Raw genomic sequence first — 19,762 nt, 5'->3', positions numbered from 1 at the left:
TCCTTCTGCTGCTCCCGCTCCCCGGCGCGGGGCGGCCGCGGCCAGGCGCCGCGCAGCCCCGGCTGCCAGCGCATCTTCGGCGGCCGGCGCGCCCCGCGCCCGCACTTATAGCGCGGCGGGGCTGCGCGGGGCGCCCCGGCGGCCGCGGCGGCAGCGGCAGCGCCGGGAGGGCGGGGACGGCACCGCGCCCCGCCCGCCCGGTCCGCGGGCGCGCAGCACCTGCCCGGCCCCGCCCGCCGCTCCGAGCGCCCCGCGGATAACATTTATTGGCTCTCGGAGCGGGGCCCCCCTCGCTCCCGGCTGCGAGCGGGAAGCGCCCCGGTGCCGCTTTGCGGTCCGTGAGGAGCTCAGCCCAGCCTAAGCAGCGAGGGCTCCCTGGATAGGTGTCACCTGTATCAGCTCCCCAGGGATTTATCCTGGAAATTCATCTGGGAGGAAGGAGGAACCTACGTGTTCCATAGGAGGATGGATGCACGTTGGATGCAGGTTGAACTGGCCCGGAATGTCTCTTCCCTCCCCCCATTTGGTCCAAAATGTTTTTAAAAAAAAAAAAAATTAAGTGCACTTCTCTACTTGAAAAAATATATGGAAAACTAGGATGTGGTTGTAATGACTTTATTTGTACTCAGATATATTCCTGGTCTTCCTCTGTGTCCACACTTCTGCCAGCGAGCTGCCCTACTGCAGTGCCACGCTTGGAAGCTTTCGATACCATTCCTCACATGGAAAAGACTATGCCTTGTTAGCATTATCCCAGCTTATGAGCCTGGGAAGGACTTACACGTGTTTGCTCTTTTATTCTTCTCATCAGGTCTAAAGTGAATTATTTGAAGTTTTTTGGTTTTGTTTTTTTGGGGTTTTTTTCACAAAATTTGTTTTGAAGTTTACCTACATTTAATAGCAGCCAGGAATTGAAGCCTTCAATCAAAAATTCTAAATTTATACTCTCTCCCTCTCTTTGTATATATATACACACACAATCACACACACACATCTCCTTGGCCAGAACAGTTAGATGAATACACAAGGTTAAAATAGCTCTGTCTGACCCCAGTAGGATTCCGTGTTTGTAGAAAGCGTTTGTCCAAAACATTCAATCCAGTACTTTGAACAAAGATCCAATTTCCTGCAGACATCTTTAGTTTCTTTTTTTTTGTTTTGTTTTGTGCATACAGATTTTAAGGTAGCTATATACTTTTTAAGTAGCACTCTGATAACCTGTTCCTGTTGTATTTTGGATATCTGTGTCAATGGATTTCCAGCTGAAGCACTCACCTTTGCAGTCACTCCGAAGCTTCTGCAAGGGTACAACGCACTTGCATATACCAAATGCGTGGGCTCCTGACCGGTTTCTTTGTCAAAACAGAAAATCCAAGTGCTGATTGCTATCTACAAATCTCTGCTCGATCTGGGCCCTATTAATTTGAGAAACCTCTTTCCCCTCATTACCTACTGCAGCAAGCCTAAGGCAGGACACCACCCGCCAGCGGCGCTTACAGGAGCCGGAGGCCGCAGGCTGGCAACACCAAGCACCACCTTCTGAAGTTCGCTGTTCCTGGCCACGAGCCTGCTCCTGACCTGGAGGGTTTCACCGCAAGCACATGGCCAGGCTGCCTCCAGGCATTCCTCTGGCCGCCCTGTCTCCTGGCTCCCGGCCTCCTCGCCTCTGGACGGCTGGCTGCTATCCACCCTCGCAGATCCTCCCCGGGAAGCTTGTGCCGCTTGCCGCAGAGGATTGTGAAACATGTTTCCTGGTTTAGGGGAGGTGTTGTTTAGCGCCGTTCTCTCTGAGGTGAAACGCTTTCAGATGCAATGACAACAAGGCCTGGTGTTGGTTTATAAAAAACGACATCCGAAAAACCCAAAAGAAAAGCCTCCTACGCTTAATAACAGTAAGAAAACAAGCCTGTAAAGTCACAAATAGAAACAAATTCTTTCAATGCCGATTGATCATTTCTAGGAGAAAATCCAGTATTGGTCCTTAAAGCAGAACAGACCGAAATAGAAAATGATTTATCGTTTATTATGTTAATGTGACACATTGAAGTGGGAGTACATTAGTGATCATTTTTCACCCAAGTACATGAGGCATTTGCAAGAGATTTATAAATGCACTAACACAGAGATCACTGTTTTCCACAAAATTCCAGAATTCTCCAATACTAGCACACATTTCTTTTTCCCAGATCCCGACAGAATTCCTATCAGATGCCTTCGGGCATGGTACAGTGGCATGATGCATCATGTCAAAAAGCAGATCAGGACCATTATCAGGCAGATGTTTGACATGATGCATCATATTACTCAGCCAGTGGCACACTGCCATTGCTCAAAAGGATTTTGACATGATACAGTGTGCCAATGCTGTAGCACAAAACCAGCATGTTCCAAAAATAGGGACAAATTCACCTCTGGCATAAGTAGAAGTAACTGCAGTGACTTCATTAGATTTGCATCTGCTTATGTCAACAGTGAGTTTGGCTCGTAATCTCAAATTTATATAAAAGAGTGGTAGGTGGCTGCATTTTCAGGTATTTGTTATACTGTTTTCTACTCCCAGCATTCAACTATGATGAAACAGCTGGGGTGAAACCGCCACCTTTCTCAATTCCTTCCCCTCCACCCCACAAGAAGCAGCAACAAATTTCCATTTTTAACAGTGTAACAATACCTCCGAGTATGTAGAGGGCCACTCTTCTCAGAAACTTGGGAGGTTGTGAGTTTGGGAATTTCACAAGCAATAGGAATTTACAAAAAGGGAGAGAGAGGATCTCTGCTTTCTGCCTCCATACTATTTCTCAACAGTAGCTGCAAGTGCTGGGTGCACAGCAGCAGCAAAATAAATTTTGAGTGGCAATTAGAGTAATAGTAAAAGAATGACATAAAAGAGCAGCAAGGATGAAATGTGAGATCTGATAAGATTTGGAGACTTCTTAAAAGGCATTGTAATTTATTGTTTTCCCCTTTCATCACTTTGGAATGAAAAGCACAGCTTGCTAATGCAGATGCATCACACTGACAAAAGGAGAGGAGGGGAACCAGCTAAGGTAGGGCTGGTGCGAGATCTTTACAGAAGAGAAACATCCTGGCTGTCTGCCACAGTCTGTTTCTTTAGTGAGGAAAAGAACTGGCTGGTTCTGTTTTAAATAAAGTTCATTCATCTTTGCTGTATGTTCTAGCTTCTTAAATCCATCAGGGTTTCTTGGATTCTTGGACCAGCTGAACTTCAGTGATGCTAAGAGTAATCAAAAGGAATAAAGACCAGAAGATCCTCAGAGAGCACTAAGTAAATACCACCACCAAACATGACTTGGTACAGCAGCTGTGTGGGTTGTAACATCAAGGGAAAATGGCTTGTCTGGTACACTGGAGATCTGGAGGAGAGAAGAAGAGCATAGCAACGTGGTAAAGCAATCTGCACAGGCTCTTCAAGCATTCATTTACTTGTCTGCTTTGAGATGAGCTTTACTGTTGGATTTAGAGGTGCTCACCGCTTCCACAGATCAGAAGACTTATCTAGAGGCCTAAATAAGTTCTGGAAACAGCTGCAAGCATCTCAAACGTTTTGAACAATATTAGCAAGAAGTAAGGGTCTTTCCCCTCCCTTCTCACTGCCATACAATTATTCCCAAATCTTTCTTTGAGGAGACAGCTCTGTACAGTGAGCATTCCCCCAGAGATTACAGCCACCAAAACAACCACTCCACTGCTGTATCCCCATTCCTCCTGGTTTCACCCTCTGCTGGCATCCTATAAATATTTAAATCACTGGAAACCACACTCTAGCTAGCTGTGGCTGGTGCTTACAGGCAAAGCCCCTTGGCTTTGCTGTTATGGCCCATTCGACAGCCAAAAACTGTAACACGTTGGTTTTTCCTAAAGGAGACCAAATTGGAAGATACACATGGCATCCCAAGGAAATACACACCAGGCATTACCTATGCCTTATGTATAAAGGAATAGGAAGGCTAAAAACAATATCTGTTCACAGCTTGCTGGGAATTCTCTGACGAGATGGACAGTGTTTTGGTTTTTTTTTTTTTCAAGAAGTCAACTTTGATGAAATAGCTTATTTTTGTGGGGAACAATCAATCTTGAAAAAAGCACTCTGCAAAGCAAGTTAAGTTTCTGGTGAAATCTGCCACCACAAAAATGTCTAAAGATTTCCCACCAAACTACATTGTACTGAGTATCCCAGCTGGGAAGTTTATCATGACCTCAAGACTCAGGGAGTGCTAGGCACGTTCCTGTAAAGCTATAATGCCATCACCACTGGGATCTACACTTCCAGCTGATCCACTGCAAATCCCAGAAGAGCAGAAGGCAACAGAGAGCTCAAACACTCCTGGGCTGAGCTCTGTCTTTCCCCATTCCCTGGGGAGGAAGCACAAGCTGGAAGCAGGCAGGCACTTGCTTTCATTTCTGAAGGAAAGGAATGGAAACAGCCTGCCCCAAACACCTGAGGAGGACAGAAGGATGAGAGTTACCTCCATTCTGGAGGACAATGCTTCTCTCTGTACATATTTATATTTCTCCAATTTGAAGCAATACAGAAATTGAAGGGTTGAGTGTTTAAAGCAAAGTGTTCCATTCACACAATGCAATTTTAATTCATACAGTGCCTTGTGAGTACAGGAAACAGGCTTAACATTTTCCTTAGACTTGCAGCCATACACCCTCACCACTAAGGTTTTGACCCCACTGGAATAGGAGGCAGCATCTCATGTGTGGCAAATACATTACCCTGAGATTTTTAAGACCTCTTGGTTCAAAAAGCAGCAAACCACTGGCCAAAGCTATGGTCATGAGATGCACCATAGTCTCTCCATAGAATGTGAGGATCTGGACACCTCTCTGGTCATCTCTTTCATATTTTGTAATAAAACCAAAGCTGCAGTGCCAATTACAGCAAATATCTTTCTTCAAACCACTAACAGCTTTCACATCTCATGCCTGTAATCTTCAGCAAATAGATCAAGGACTGTTATTCATTTTAATGCCTGAATGCATTATATTTATTCTTGTTATAATATGTTCTGTTACCACAGAAAATGTTTGGCTCCCAAAGAAAAAGAGGGAATTGTGTCAAAAGTCCAAATTCTTCCTTGAAATGCAAACATTTTTAATGGCTTTAATGGAAGATATGCATTGGAATCCCAGGGCACAATCTGGCACTGAAATCCTCCATCTAAACTGGAATTTTTCACCATGTCTTTTTCATAATCTATTATTAAGCATGTTTCCATCTCAGCAGTTGAAATTTGGGGCCCTGTTGCATCTGAGAGGGAAGTGCAAAGCAGCTGGGAAATAACTGTAAAGGAGAAGCAGAAAACATATTGAAGCCCTCATATGCTGGACAATGCTGTTCTCTTCCATCCTTCTCCTCACAGGAACAAAAAGCACATTGGGGTGATCCCACAAACTTCCAGCTGGAACAGTAGCAGCATCTGACCCAGTGCAGGGCGGCTTCAGTGCTGTTCCCAGTCACCCCAAGGGTTTCTTTGGTCCCTAACTGGCCACAGATTGAGCACAGATTCCCTCCCTGCTTCCCCTGTGAAGCTCTCAGGCTGCAGCAAAAGTGGTGAATGTGGAGCGACAGAGGGTGAAGCCCAGCAGCTCCTGGCAAGTGAAAAGCCTGGGAGAACTGGTTTTCTTGTTCTGTAGCCCTGGTGACCAGTTCATGAGCACTGACTGACACCTGGCTCTGACATCAGTCCTGTTGTCAGTGTAGCCACTCACAGAATATCCTAGCAAATCCTCCAGGCTTTGGCACAGCCCCTGTAACTGCGGAATGATGTGTATGGACACTTTTTGAATGACTTAGCCAGAATATGATACAGAGTGTCTGCCAGTTTTATGCATGTGTGTCTAAATGGCTAACAGTACAGAGACACCAGTACAAACTAAGACTAATGCCGTGATATAATGATCACTTTGATCTTGGATTAATTATTAGTTTGAAAAAAAATCCCACAGTCTTACAATCTTGCTCCCCTCTGCTCAAACAATGCCTAAATGTCCTACAACCATCCCTGCTAGCACAGCTCACATCCTGTCTTGCGTTCAGACATTGCAATCTACAGGAGAACAGGAGTGATTTGCCATTCCTGCTTCACCCTCAGACCGATATCACACTCCAACAGTTTTGTCACCAAACATTGAAAGTCCGTCTTTCCCAGGAAACTTCTCATGAAACAAAGGAATTGCAGTACTGTGGCCAGTTGAACTGCATTCACTTTACTTCCTCCTTCTCTCGCTTTGCTTGACATAAGTGGTTTCAATAATATTTCAGCTAATAACACTCCTTATACTTTATTGGGTGTGAATTGTGACTATAGGAACATTTGATGAACACTCTGGTTTGCAGAAACAGGGCAGTGTGAACCCTTTCTTTGGCTCACAGGACAGAAAGCATTTACTACAAGGAATACTGCCATGTTTTTAATACTACATACCATTTCCCAACTCTAAATAAATATATGTTAAATGGAAGTGAAAAGTTGTTTTGCTGCAGTTTCATAAATGCCTTTAAAAATTTAACAACTGCTTGGGTTTGGGGTTTTTTTTGGTGCAGTTTTTTCACTCCTTTTGCCAAGAGTTTGTATTAGAGTAATAATATAATTTGCTTCTATACTAGATTATTATAATAATCAAAACTGCCAGCACTTCCCAATTTCTTTTCATACTGCTCTTGTGATCTCGTTATCATAGGCTTTTCATTAGCTTTTCTTTGCTCATCAAAAGAAATTGTGTGTCTGGTGAAGGAAATGACTAAAAAAATACTTCTAGAGCATTACCAATCTCTTGGTAAATAAAAAGCAGCCATTAATAACACTTAGCCAGCTCTTCTCAGTTCTCTGTGACTTTGTTCCTTTCCCATCACAGTGGGAAAGCAAGTAATTAATTCCTAGTGAAATAATATGTGGCATAGTAAAATGTGTAAAATATTTATATATGATTGCACTAATTCTCACAATGACCACACTGAGCTATCACCACTATTTCTCTTAGAGCTGGAGATACAGAAGCTGTGGGTTTAATCAGCTCAAGTCATGGCCAGAACTTTTGTCATTCAGGCATGGGCTTCAGTCATGCAACTTGTTTTGCCTCTTGTAGGGAGCAAGATTCATTGTCATGCTTATTTCCCACTCTCTGGGTATCTCTGTGCTTAGGATGTGACTGCTTTAACAAAAAAAAAAAAAAAAGGAGGTCTTTAAGTGAGCAAAACCAGCATCCTGAAACTAGAAAAATGAGCTTAAAAAGGAAGATATTGCTCACAGTGATGATTTGTTCCTTCCCAGAAAGCCAGAGGAGGTGGGAAATGAAGGAGAATTTTGCTTGCACAAAAGCCAAAGCGTACTACTGAATAGACATAATATTCCCAAAATCAGGGGTAAGAGAGCTGAATATTAAGCTCCATCATCTTTTTCCACAATGGAATTTTCCAACCAGTTAAACAGTCCTTACCTCTTACACACATGCATTATCTCTAACATCTGGAAGAAACACTGTGCCTCTGTCTTAAAAGTACAGACAACAGTGTTCTGGAGGAGATGGGTCCAATGCAACAGTACTCAGTGTTTTACTTCATTAATATAAACTTGTATAAAAGAAAAATACATTAAGTGCTTTCTTCTAAATTCATCTTTCATATTTCTAAGTGAGACAGGGAATTATCACCTCTGGAAAGGTACATTTGAGCTAACATAACAAGCAGGCTAAGAGCTCTGGAATAGCTCCTGTAGCTCAGTATGAATAAAATACGTAATTCTCCAAGTGTATCAGTACCACAGCTCACATAAACACCATCAGTTTTTGGTGAAAGATTGAGGGTTTGGGGGTTTTTTTAAGCCTGCTGCAATAGAGAAATAGGAAGTGGTTAACAACACAAAGACTAAACCCAGGCATTTGACAGTCCATTACAATTTTAGAGATATCTCCACAATTTAGGTAGAGCTTACTGGGGAGTCTCTTTGCAGCCTCAATTCACTTAATTTAAAGAAGTACTAATTGCTTTCCAAATTAGAGAAGGCTGCACCACTGGAGAATCGTAGCATGGCTGGGGTTGGAAGGGACCTTGAAGATCTTCTTTTTCCACCCCTCTGCCATGGGAGAGAAACTCCCCCTAGATTAGGTTGCTCAAGGCCTCACCCAAACTGGCCTTGAACACTGGCACGTTCTTTTACTGTAAGCAGCTTATTCTTTGCAGGCCTCTCCCAGAGATACCAAACACAAACTTATTTGCTTCCTATTGCTCTCAATCCCAGCCCAAAAAGCAAGCAGTAAAGAGAGGTTGCTCACCTGTTCTTGAAATTCTTGCAGAGAAGAGCCATGTGGGAAGGATACATAGGCAGCAATGGAGGAGAATTTCCTCTCCCGGGACAGGGAGCACAGCAACACCCCTTCCTAAAGCATTTTCCTTGGAAGGAGAATAGGAGCCTGTTTGTCTCCTCCGTCCTTACACCTAAGCCCTGGGGTCCAAGTGTGCTGCTGTAACTCCAAGCTAGAGGTGGCAAAGTCCTTTCACTCTGACTAAAGGCAGCTATTTCTTCCACCAATGGCATCTGCATATTCCCAATCAGGGAACGCTTTAATAAGCTGCAGCATCTGAGAAAGGTGGGCTGCAGGGTCCTAATTAAATAGTGACTGACATATCGCTTTTCAAACTAAACATCCAGCTGGGATGCTCAGGGTAGCACTCTTGGTTTGTAAACAACAGCACAGAGCACTCCACAGAGCAGCCCTGTGCCCTTCTGCCACAAAACACTGCAGAGGCTCCCTGCGCCCTTGTAACAAATGATCTAATGATCCTCAGGAGCAGGGAACAAGGCTAATTTGTAGCTCTCTTCAAGAGGCTAAGCCAGTTAAGCAAGACTTCTTAATTGCCTGCTCTTTATTATTTAATGCATAAGCTAGAAAAAAATAAAACCCTTAGGGCCAGATCCCAAAAAGTTATTGAGGTATCCAAGCCAGGCAGAAGTCAGCTGCAATTACGAACAGTGATACTGAAAACTTCTGCTCAGCTGCTGCCCAGCTCAGAAGGCTCTTAAACCTAAGTAGGTACCTATTTCAATTTTAAAGTTCTCCAGGTGCCCAGCATTCAGCTCCTGCACATGCCAAGAAACACTTCGCTCCTGACAGTGCCGAGGAAGCTCATGCCAGCCCAGTGCTGAACCTCTTGAGAGCCAGGAGAAGCCCAAGAGGTTTCAGTCCCAATGAATGTTCACCTGGTGGACAGAAACACCTGAAAACCTACCTGTATCTCTTGAATGGGTTATAAATAATGTCAGCCTAATTATAAGTTACGACGTGGCCAGCAGACAGGCCTGCTCAAAGGCACGTCACAGGTCCAGCAGGTACATGAAGGAAAGCAAAGCAGCAGGGAGGCAATCCCAGTGTTCTCAGAAACACTCAGAGCTGCAACTTATTAAGGACAAATGAGCCAGGTACCTCACCCACAGCAAGGCAAGAAACATGCTTTTAAAACACTGCAGCTTCTCTCTTCAGACTGAACTGTGGGAAAAATGATCCTTTAAATGAGTTGGACTCAAGTCAGACTAACACTGAAGTTCATCAGCTGTGGGGTCTGAAAACAGTGGAGCAGCCCCTGTAGCCTTGGCCCACTCAGACTCCTGCCAGGAGCGTAGAGGGAGAGACAGGAATGAGAGCAGGAGCACTTTTTCCCCTCTTCTCACATTTCCCATCAGTGGTCCTATGCACAGATCACTTGAAAAATCTCGCTTTCCCAAAGAGCGGCATTTGTGCTGTGCAGTTTAGATATCACCATTTTGAAAAAAGTTTGTTGTTCTCTCTTGTTGCACATAATCTTATTCTCTTTGGTATCTGCTCGAGAGGGATGTGGCTCGCTCAGGAGAGCCTTTGGGCCTGTGTTCCACACACAGCAACATCTAATAAGATTTATTGCCATATTTCCTTGCTTTGCTGCAAATTCAGGTACTGCACTAATGGAACAATGAGATAGGCACTTGACTTGGTAAATACAGAATAAAAAAAGGCTTATGTAAGAGCCTATAAAAACAAGACAGTTCAGAATTCAGGCAGCTGCTCTATTCTTGATTCCTTCCATTGTGCCTCAGGATGGACAGACGTCAGCCAGCCAGATCTCTTATATGCATTATAGTATTCTGTGAAGTTTGGGCATAACAGAAACAAAGGCAAAGATGAAATGGTAATGTTAACTTTTCTGTTCATCTTCTGACACACTTTAAATCACTTCATGTGGCATTGCACTCCTAGAATATTTGATTACTTTTAAAATTAATACTGTGTAAGGAAAAAAATGTCCCTTAGGCCTGTTGCAGTATTTATACAGGTAACTTCTCTGTTTGCAGAATATTTAACCTCAGCAGAGATATTCCCCTTGTTGTGAATGGCATCTATAGAGCTAAACAATACAAAAATCAGTCTTTGGTTCCAGGAGTCATTTTGATTTATGTCTCACTTGTTGTCATGGTCAGTGCCAGGAGATGACTCCAGGACAATGGAAATGGTAATGCTCCATACTGAAAACTGGTTGGAAGCAAAGCCTGTGTGGCATGAGGCTTCTGCCTCCTCAGAGTGAGGGTAGAGCTCCCACAGCTCTAGAATGAAGAGGACACAAATTGCTACAGAAGACAGAATTTTCTGCAGATAAAAAGGTAAAAGGCTCCACCAGAGTCCTGGCAAATGTGAATAATGATTCCATCAGATATGAGAAATTGTTGAAAACATTCACAGAGACAATTATAGCTATTTTAGTAATTGAACCAACTCTTTCCCTTCCCACCTTCATCTCTTTAAGGACAATATAAACATCACCATGCACAGCTGGAAGTTGCTCAGACATTACTGTCATTTTTTATATTTCTGTATACAAGGAATAAAATTGATGATCTATGAATACTAGTGTGAACTTCAATAATTTATATTTTTAATGTGCTAAAGGGAATGAAGTTGTTGCATTCATTCATGGTGTCCTCTCTCAGAAAAATAAGAAAGCTGAGTGCACACAGTGAATTTAGTCAAATTAGAAAGTTAATCCATTGCATGGAGTTAAGCACTGACACATGACATGTCACTAATCAATTGTCTCACTATTAGGCTTTTGAAAAGTCCAAATGACAACTTGAGTAGGGTTTTATGGAATTTCTCTGGTTTTAGACCAGCCTTAGAAGGTTGTTAGAATTGAAATTTTTTGAGAGCAGTAAGCATTTTTCATACAGAATTGCCAAGTTGGAAACCCTGAAGTTTCTGGGTAGACATTCCCATTTCAGAGGAAGGTCCTTGCTCTAGTGAGAGTGCAAGATACCACAAGAGGAAGAGGTCTTGTCTAATGGCAAACATCAATTTTTAAGAGAAGTGAATGGTTGGGAATGCTCCTCTACTCATTCTGCAGAGCATTAGGGACAGCACAGCTCACTGGGTATGCAATTAGCCTGATGCGGGCACTTGAAGGAGAAAACACGCACAGCAGGACACTCAGGGCTCAGAGGCCATCCAAGCAGGACTTACACTCTCCAGTTACACTGTGGTTGCTGCTCTCGTGTTAAACAGCTGAAGGGAGTGATCACTGTGTTGGCTGGGATTCAGAAACATGGATCGGTTCAGTCAGACAGCACCAGCGAAGGGATGCTCCAGGGAGAAGAGATGACTGCAGCATATAGGCATCAACAGTGCAACCTTTCCATGCTGACATGAGGGGAGGATGTGAAATGCAGCAGGATTCCCATTTCTGGCGGTCCAACACTTGGTTTGGTACTGCAATACATACACTTTTGGATGATTTTGAATAGATGGTCTCAAAACCATGTGGCAGGTTCGAGAGGGTTTTGTAATTTGTTTCTTGTTCTCTGAGCCATGCTTAATTCCATGCAATATTGTAGCCAACCTGATGAGGGACTTGGGATGCTGTGAGTTATTCATCAGAAATAAAATTGATATAGAGCTGTCTGTTAATAATGCTGATTCAAGGTTTTACCTCTCTGTTTCACAGGACTCCTATTTTTAAATACAGCTCAGGTACACTGCAATTACACATGCCAGTTGTGCATCTCCTAGGCAGCAAGATCTAGTGCACACAAGTAAGAGGATTCATTTCAGTCTCTCAGGAGTCTTTTGTGGTGTGATGTCTTCTAAAAGAAATGGAGAGGGAATGCAGAACTGTGCCTTTAATTCATTTATTTGGTTTAGGTCTCCCAGGCAGTGATCAATCACTCTTCTCCAGAATTTCCACTCATTTTCTGGTGGTAAATTTATCAGCAGGGAACCACCTATAGTCCAGATTTTGAACTTGAAAGATGTAGGTAAGAATCTGTGGGAAAAAAGTGAGAATATGAGTCTGTCAATAACAGACAGGCTTACTGAGAAAAGCAGTCCATCCAAGAAATTCTCTTGCAGTCTTCAAGAATTCGCAGATAAACCCCCATCCTTTAAGAGAAGTAAATCCCATTTATGCTCACAGACAGTACATATTGGGTTTGGCTGCTGTGATATCAGTTTGTGTCCTGCAGATGGACATCACAGGCAAGAAGCTGAAAGGTTTGGGTCTGCACGGGACTCTGGGCAGAATAAAAACACCAAACAGGGCACTTGAGTAGTGACAGCTGGATATGATCATCCCCACTGATGGCCAGGCATGTCCATTCCCAGTGCCTCAGCAAACACAAGCATGGACTGGACTGTTTCTGGGAGGTTACCCACGAGGAAAGAGCTGTTGGTTATTTTCTCGACTTTAATACAGTAAGGCACTACTTTTGGTCTATTGTAACCAGAGCTCACAAGTGGGTGGGCTCCTAAATCATAACTTCAAATCAACCTTAAGCAATTTTAAGATTGAGCCCGCCAGAATTCTTTATCAGATTTCTGAGGGCTTCTGAGCCTTTGGGTTAATTCTGGTTTGAGCTTTATTTGAGTCGGATTATTTGAAAAACACCATTCTTATGTTTTCTCAGTAACTGTGAGAAGAAAATTTCATTTGCATTTTAAAAGAAAAGTAAGGAATGTAAAAAAACCAATCATCACATGACTCAAAGAATAGATGTGTAAACACAGCAAATACTGTGTGATTTGAAACAAGAATAAACTTTTTTGGTAAAACTGGTAGGAGCAAATTTTCTTCTCTTAATGTTTGAGGTTCATATTTGGAATTATACACTCAGGCTCTTTGGTAAATACATGGGAATGCAGAGCCCTGCTTGAATTATATTTCTAAACTAAGGGTTGAGCTATAAAAGCCCCTTTTGCATAACATACAAGATAAGCTTAGATTTGTCCAAATCTGAATGCCACCTGACTTCAAAAACAGAACTAAACTCACTAGAGGATTTCTCCAAGAAATCCTGGAATACTCTAAACCTCTGAAAGTGGCATTTGGCAACAGCAGCATGGAAATGCAGGCCAGGCTCAAGGTAAGAATGAATTAATACAGTAACACGTAGAAAACCGCAGGATCAGAGAGGTGATAAATTCACTTTATGAGATCAACCAGCGGTTTCTTACACGTCTGCTACTTCCACTTTCAGGGTTAGGTTCTGGTTTGAACACCCTGTTAGTGAACACCACAGAGCATCACTGGCTGGAGAAGTCATTGTTTCTAGCACGGCTGGTGCTTTCTAAGCAGCTGCTCAGCCCACCTCTGTCTCAGCCGCAGGGTGGAAAAAGAACATAATGCCTGTGGGGACACTTGTTGGTTTTTGTGGGACAAATTTCATAATCCTGAGGATCATGGGACAATTCATTAGTGAACCAATCTGCATTTAGCATGCTTTTCAAAAAAAGCAAACAAGGAGCTTTAATAAAAGGCCATTTTTGTTTCTTGAAGAGGAAATAGAAATACTGTGCATGCAAATTAATGTTTCTAGACCACAGTCATGCAACCTACTGCTTAACTCAATAATACTCTGAAAGACAAACAGACATTAAAAAATGAATTAACCTCCAGGCTGCAAAATTTTAATTAAAATAGATCTTAAATAGATAAAGAGCAAGCCTTCCAAAACCCATGGAATTAAATTGCTTTTATATTTCCTTTTTCTTCCTATAGCTTTACCTCAGAATAGTATTTTCATTATAATTGCATCAGCAGTTTTGTATTGTTCTTCAAAGTCAATCTTCCATAACTCAAGCTAGCCATGAATAATTTTGTTTCTAAAATGAAAAATCAAAACCTGGGCTATTTTAAGTGGATTATATGACCACTGTTCCTCAAGGGAAATAGAAATACCACTTCTCATTGTGGTCCAGAGTCATACTGAATATGCTTTTCCATGCTTGCTGATAAGAAGTTGCTCATCATGGGAGGAGAAATTCAGATGGTGACCTTAACCCCTAGAGTTCAGTAGAGTTGTGGAGTAATTGATCCTGACTCCTCAGTCTCCCCAGCCAAACCTGCCTTTTTCTGGGAGCACAGGAACTACAAGAAACAGAAAGGGAGACTAGTGAAATATTCCTCTCTGAACAACTGCAGGAAACACCTGAAAATTGTCTGATTTCAGTCTTGATAAGACAGCCTGAATTGCAGGAGGAGGCAGAATTCAAAAATGAGTCTCTGTCTTCTTTGACATAGGTAGATAAAGCCACTTCAGTTGAAATAGATCTGAATTCCTGATGGATCCTATCAAATGTGATCATAAAAACGTCTCTTAAATATTGAAACTATGAGTAACTTTTATTGTACATTGCACTAATTTTTTGTTTTATTTAAGGGGACACCTCTATTACCACACTGGGCCTTAATCAGTTGGCAGAAACATTCATGCAAGTTTAAGAAAGCCTACTGAGGATGAGAGCAGGCACTGCAGAAAATATCTTATCTGATTAAAAGTGAGTAATAAGGACAGGCCAAATTGCTGGGGAGTAGTTGCCACAGGACAGTCAGTGATATGATGTCAATCAGGGGCGTAGCAGAGAAATCCACAGTGATGACTTAGTGATGGAAAGCCCAAAGAAAATGCCAACTCTCTGCTAGGCATCTATAATGTGGATTTATAAGGACAAAATGAAATGCAAAGTACCCAAGTTAGCTGAATTTTATTCAATCATGCCTTCTGTCTATTTATCTACTTTTCTTTTAAGCATATTAATCTATCATTTTCATATTCATTCTGTAACTGGAAGCAAGGTTTCCTTTGAATGATGATTTCATTAGGATATGTTCTGCCAGATAGCGATGCCTCCAGAGTTATGTACTACATTAATTCTGTCACTTCTTTTACCTTCTATTTTTGTTTCACACAAATTATGAAAAAAAAAAACCCTACATGCTGATAAGGAGAGGATGCTATTTTCATGCATTTGGCATAATTTAGATGAAATTTGAACCTTCAAATAATACAGAGTTCACAAAGTAGGAGTGCTTACTATGCTAACTGAATGAGGCTGTAGCTTATCAGAAAATTATTACAAAAGACAAGAATCACATTATTTAAAGTCAAAGACAAGTAAGTCCTCACCATTATTAGGAGCTCTTGGAAAAGTCAACTCTTTCAAAATAGCCTTTGGTGCAAGCTCTACGTGCTCCTTACCACGATCCAGTCATTCCTGCAGTTATATTAAACAGCTCTCTCCATACGAGAAAAACGATGAGACAAAGCTCGTGATAAATCATGGAGTCACTAGAAAACTATGTAGTAGCAACAAGCTCAGTTCATCTGCCCCGATGTAGTGTCCTCCCATCTGAAAGATGGAAGAGGACACACTCAGTATAAGGACTGAGCACTCAAAACATGCAAGAGCATTTAGGTTGCCCCAGCATGAAGAGGCACTCGCTGTCCAAAACCAAAAGTGAGTTAGACCCTACTTGTATCTCTGTTCCAGCAAAGAAATTCTGCCGGTTCAGTCAAAGCAAGAATATCTGGATAACTTTCATGCAAGGACCGTTTGGACCTTGCCAACAGAGCCTGTCAAATAAAATGTAGTGAATTAACCTATTTCTTCCTGCACTACAGCCTTTCCCCCACCAAGAATCCTGGGAAAAAGGCATAGTATGGGAGGGAACAGAACAGACAATTCATCACACTTCTCAATCTTTTTAGGCTTTCACCAGCATCATCTGCTGTCACGAGCCTCCTCCAGAGAAGAGGGTTTTGACCACCAGGCTAAAGCAGCACCCATCAGGGTACCACAGTGCTGAGCTAAACCCAGCTGTCCAAAAGAACCATTTCCCATTCCTGCATCAAGGACACTGAAGCCAGCTCTATACAGAAAAATAATTGGTTTTATTAAGAAGAAAAATGAGTTTGCTTTTAAATTTTATTACCTATGGTATATTAGCTCAAATTTGAAGTAGGAAACCGAGATGATGGAATAACTAAAATTTGTTGAAGACAGGTAAAGCATTTGTGGTTTTCCTAGTAGTAGGCAGGATAACTTAGGCACTCCTAATCATCATTTAAGGAAGTGTTTCCTCAGACTTATGGAAACAGAACTGGTATTTCTTTATATTTTTCATGTTCTCTGGCAAAATAAGGTAAGATGATAAGACTACTGCCATGAATAATAAATGTATAGGAAATAAATATATAACAAATTCAAATCAGCATCTGATGTGTCCTCTCCTTTTTTAGGATATTACACTGAGTGCAATATGAAAAACAAAGTCTATGAAAGAGACACCTCTTTAATAAGAATATTGTGTCAAGCCTTACTGACCAAGCCTAGATAGGGAAAAAAAAATCCTATTGAAATCATCTTTCAGTGCTCCAGTGGAGACTAGTCAGCAATCCCAGACAGTTCTCACCAGATTTTTGCTGATGGATAGGTTGTTTGCAGGTTGGCATTAGTATTTATTTAGTGAGGCAGAAGTCAGGTAAGATAAATACTGAGGTGTGAGAATGAGATATGGAACACCTTGAGTACCTTTTGTCTTTTTCACTCTAGTCACGTGAGAACACTGGCATAAAGTCCTTAGCACAGATGGGAACACATCAGCATGCTGATGATCAATGACAGAGAGAGTCGAAAAGGGGGAAGGAAAAGCCAATGAGAAATACAGTGCAAGGGAGGTGAGACAGTGCTCAGCTAAGCCCTGACTGTGCCAAACCCTTCCAGGCAGTCTGAAGGTGGGCTAAGGAAGCATCAAAGATGAAGGATCTTGTGCATGATACTGAGGGAACTTCTGGTTGTGCAGCAGAGCCTTGCAAAGAACATCAGGTGAAGATCTGGGTCCTGCAGCATTCAGAACCAGAAGTTTAACTTTTAAGTTAGCCCAGCACTGTGAGATTTGAGGAGGGCACTCTGCACTTGAAGGAGTGGCAGAGCTGGAGCCTTGTTTTTACCTTGTATGTGAAGGCTGCATTGAGGCCAATTAACTAAACTGAGGGCAGGCTGTGCATCCCTGTTAATGAAGTTCACTGGGACTTATGTTCTCAACCAAACCAAAGCACCAGTAGTAACCAAATAAGAATACAGGTCAGTGTTGGTTCTTTTAAGTCACTCCTCAGGATGAAAACAACCTTCTGCTTAAAAATACTGGAAGTTTTCAATTCAGTCCTTGCAAGACAGCAAAATGAGTAACAGTGCTGTTATACCCCCATAACATGGTAAAAAAGAGTACCCTGCCAAAAAACAGTGCCATGTGGAAGAACCCTGACCACTAGAAACACTAAGTTTGCAGGCCCTCATAGGAAAATTTTAGAAATGCTGAATGTTTAAAACCAGGATAGCTGATGTGAGGTTCTTTAAAGAGCTTCAGTAGAAGAGCTCACAGTCTTGACTCCCTTCAGAGGAGGGGAGAAATGGTTGGTTGTAGGATGTAGCTACTCACATCCCATGGTAGGTGGCTAAAAAAGATTAGATACAATTGAACACTGCTGGGATACGAAGATACAGGTATGAATAGAAAAGAAAACTTACTCCTGTAAGTTTCAAAGTAAACCCTCTTTCATTCAAAGTACTCAACCTTAGCACAGCTGGGAAAAAGCCTCAAACTTTTATCCAATATAGCATTTCTTTAAGAACAAAAAAAGGCACTAAATTGATGCAGGTCTACAAATTGCTGCATTAAGTCTGCTATACACAACCCACGCACAATAACATAAGGGTAATGTAGAAACATGCATTAGGGATGAAGATCCCTCTCTCCCCCTATGAAAGCATGAGCTGAGAGTCGATGGTGGGTGAGTACTGCTAGCAAAGCAAACACTTCACTATCTGTGGGTGAACATTTCATGCATGCTCTTTATTGTAAAGCCCACTGAAAACTTGAAGCCGCTTTCCTGAAGGAGCTGTTGCGTAACCCTGACATCTGGGGTTTTCAGTTGCTGCCCTGTTTGAACAGGTTATGGAACACATTAAACCCAGAAGGCTCCACTTCAGCTGTTTACAAACCTTCCCCACTCCTCCACCAGCCCAGCTTTTCCAACAGGCTCCAGTTCAGTTCTGGGGCTGAAGGCTCAGGCCTGGCTTTCTTACATAAGCCATACTGCCAAGCCTGCAGCAGAAAGCAGGCCTTGTTTAAAACACCACGTTTTTAAGAGTCCAGCAGAATCAGGACTGTGTTTTTCAGAAGTTTAGTGCACTACTATACCTTTGGATCCACCCAAACAAGCTGCTCTGACTATAAAAATGATCTTTGATTCCACATATATGTGTAACTCCATAAGCCCATAACTTACATAACTTCCCTGGTTACATACACCATTCATTCTTTTGTTTGTGTTTCACTATTATAGTCAGGAATCAGGCAGTAGGTCCATACCAATAGCACTAATAAAAAATTCAAATGAATAAATCAAAACAAATCAATCCCTCTTTTCTGTTCACAGCTCACAAACACACTTTGAATTTGTTGCTCAAAATAGCTGTGCATTTATCTGTGCAGTTCTTCACATGCACACAAGGTGCTCACAGCAACTCCATGCAAACATCAGAACTTCAGAAATTCAGAACAGGCTATCACAAAGTGTTTTGGAAGCTGAGACTGTAGGGGTTCAAAAAGCAGCTAGATAATTTTGAGAAGGAAAAACACAGCAAGTTTCTATTAAACCCAAAGACTTTTGGATCTTTGAACTCCAAATCGCTGAAACCTTGGGAAAAGTGCTGGAAAATAAGTACTATAGGTGTTGCCTCTGCTTATCATCTACCTCAAGCAGCAAGGTGAGCATTGGAAAGAGGTGACTGGGTGAAACTCATGACTGGCCATACCTTTACCTGGCCCACCTTTGCCTTTCTTGGGTCTCTGTGTCTTATGACAGAGAAGTATCACTCTGCTTTTCTTGCTTTTCATGGTTTATGCAGATATCTGCTACACTAAAAAGTCAAAATATTGACATATATTTATGGTAGAAATTCCCTTTTATAAAACATTCAAAAAGCTTGCTTATCTCTGTGTAACCATGGTATTTAAGCTGATTTTTTCCATTCCAGACTCACCATGGGAGTTTGTGATAACAAAGAGTATCAATAGGCTCAAAAAGCAGCTGCACATAATCATGGACTACAGGTCCATAAATGGATAATAAGAGGAACAGACAGGAATGTTCCCTTGATATTCCTAACCCAAAAGTTTTGACTCTGGGACAGCAGGAAGAGAATGAATCTCAGGATGTGAGCAGACTTATATCAAAAGCTATGTCAGACTTTATGTTCAAAACCCTCATGGCTGTGTTATTTGCTCCTTCCGATGAGGTTTACAAGATTCCATGAAGTGTAAAGTGGGTACCCAAAATGGATAATACAATGGATTAACCAAGACAAAGGAGGAACAGTACATTAAAAACTTACTATATAAAACATCACTATTCTTTACAAAATTTATGTTCAGGGA

At 42.0% G+C, this 19,762-nt stretch overlaps 1 protein-coding gene across 3 annotated transcripts in view; it reads right to left on the bottom strand.

Annotated features, from left to right (window-relative positions):
• Positions 1 to 10,830: 10,830 nt before the first annotated feature.
• Positions 10,831 to 19,762, bottom strand: part of POU1F1 (POU class 1 homeobox 1) — an 87,928-nt gene continuing 78,996 nt past the window's right edge. For all 3 annotated transcript variants that reach the window (XM_032096781.1, XM_032096797.1, XM_032096806.1), the window contains one exon: positions 10,831 to 12,310. The gene's annotated coding sequence lies outside the window, so the exon portion shown is untranslated. The remainder of the gene's footprint in view (positions 12,311 to 19,762) is intronic.

This window comes from Corvus moneduloides, chromosome 2 (assembly GCF_009650955.1).
Source record: "Corvus moneduloides isolate bCorMon1 chromosome 2, bCorMon1.pri, whole genome shotgun sequence".
Taxonomy (NCBI): Eukaryota; Metazoa; Chordata; class Aves; order Passeriformes; family Corvidae; genus Corvus; species Corvus moneduloides.
Note: the sequence above shows the minus strand (reverse complement) of the source record. Positions and strands in the feature narration are given on the sequence as shown.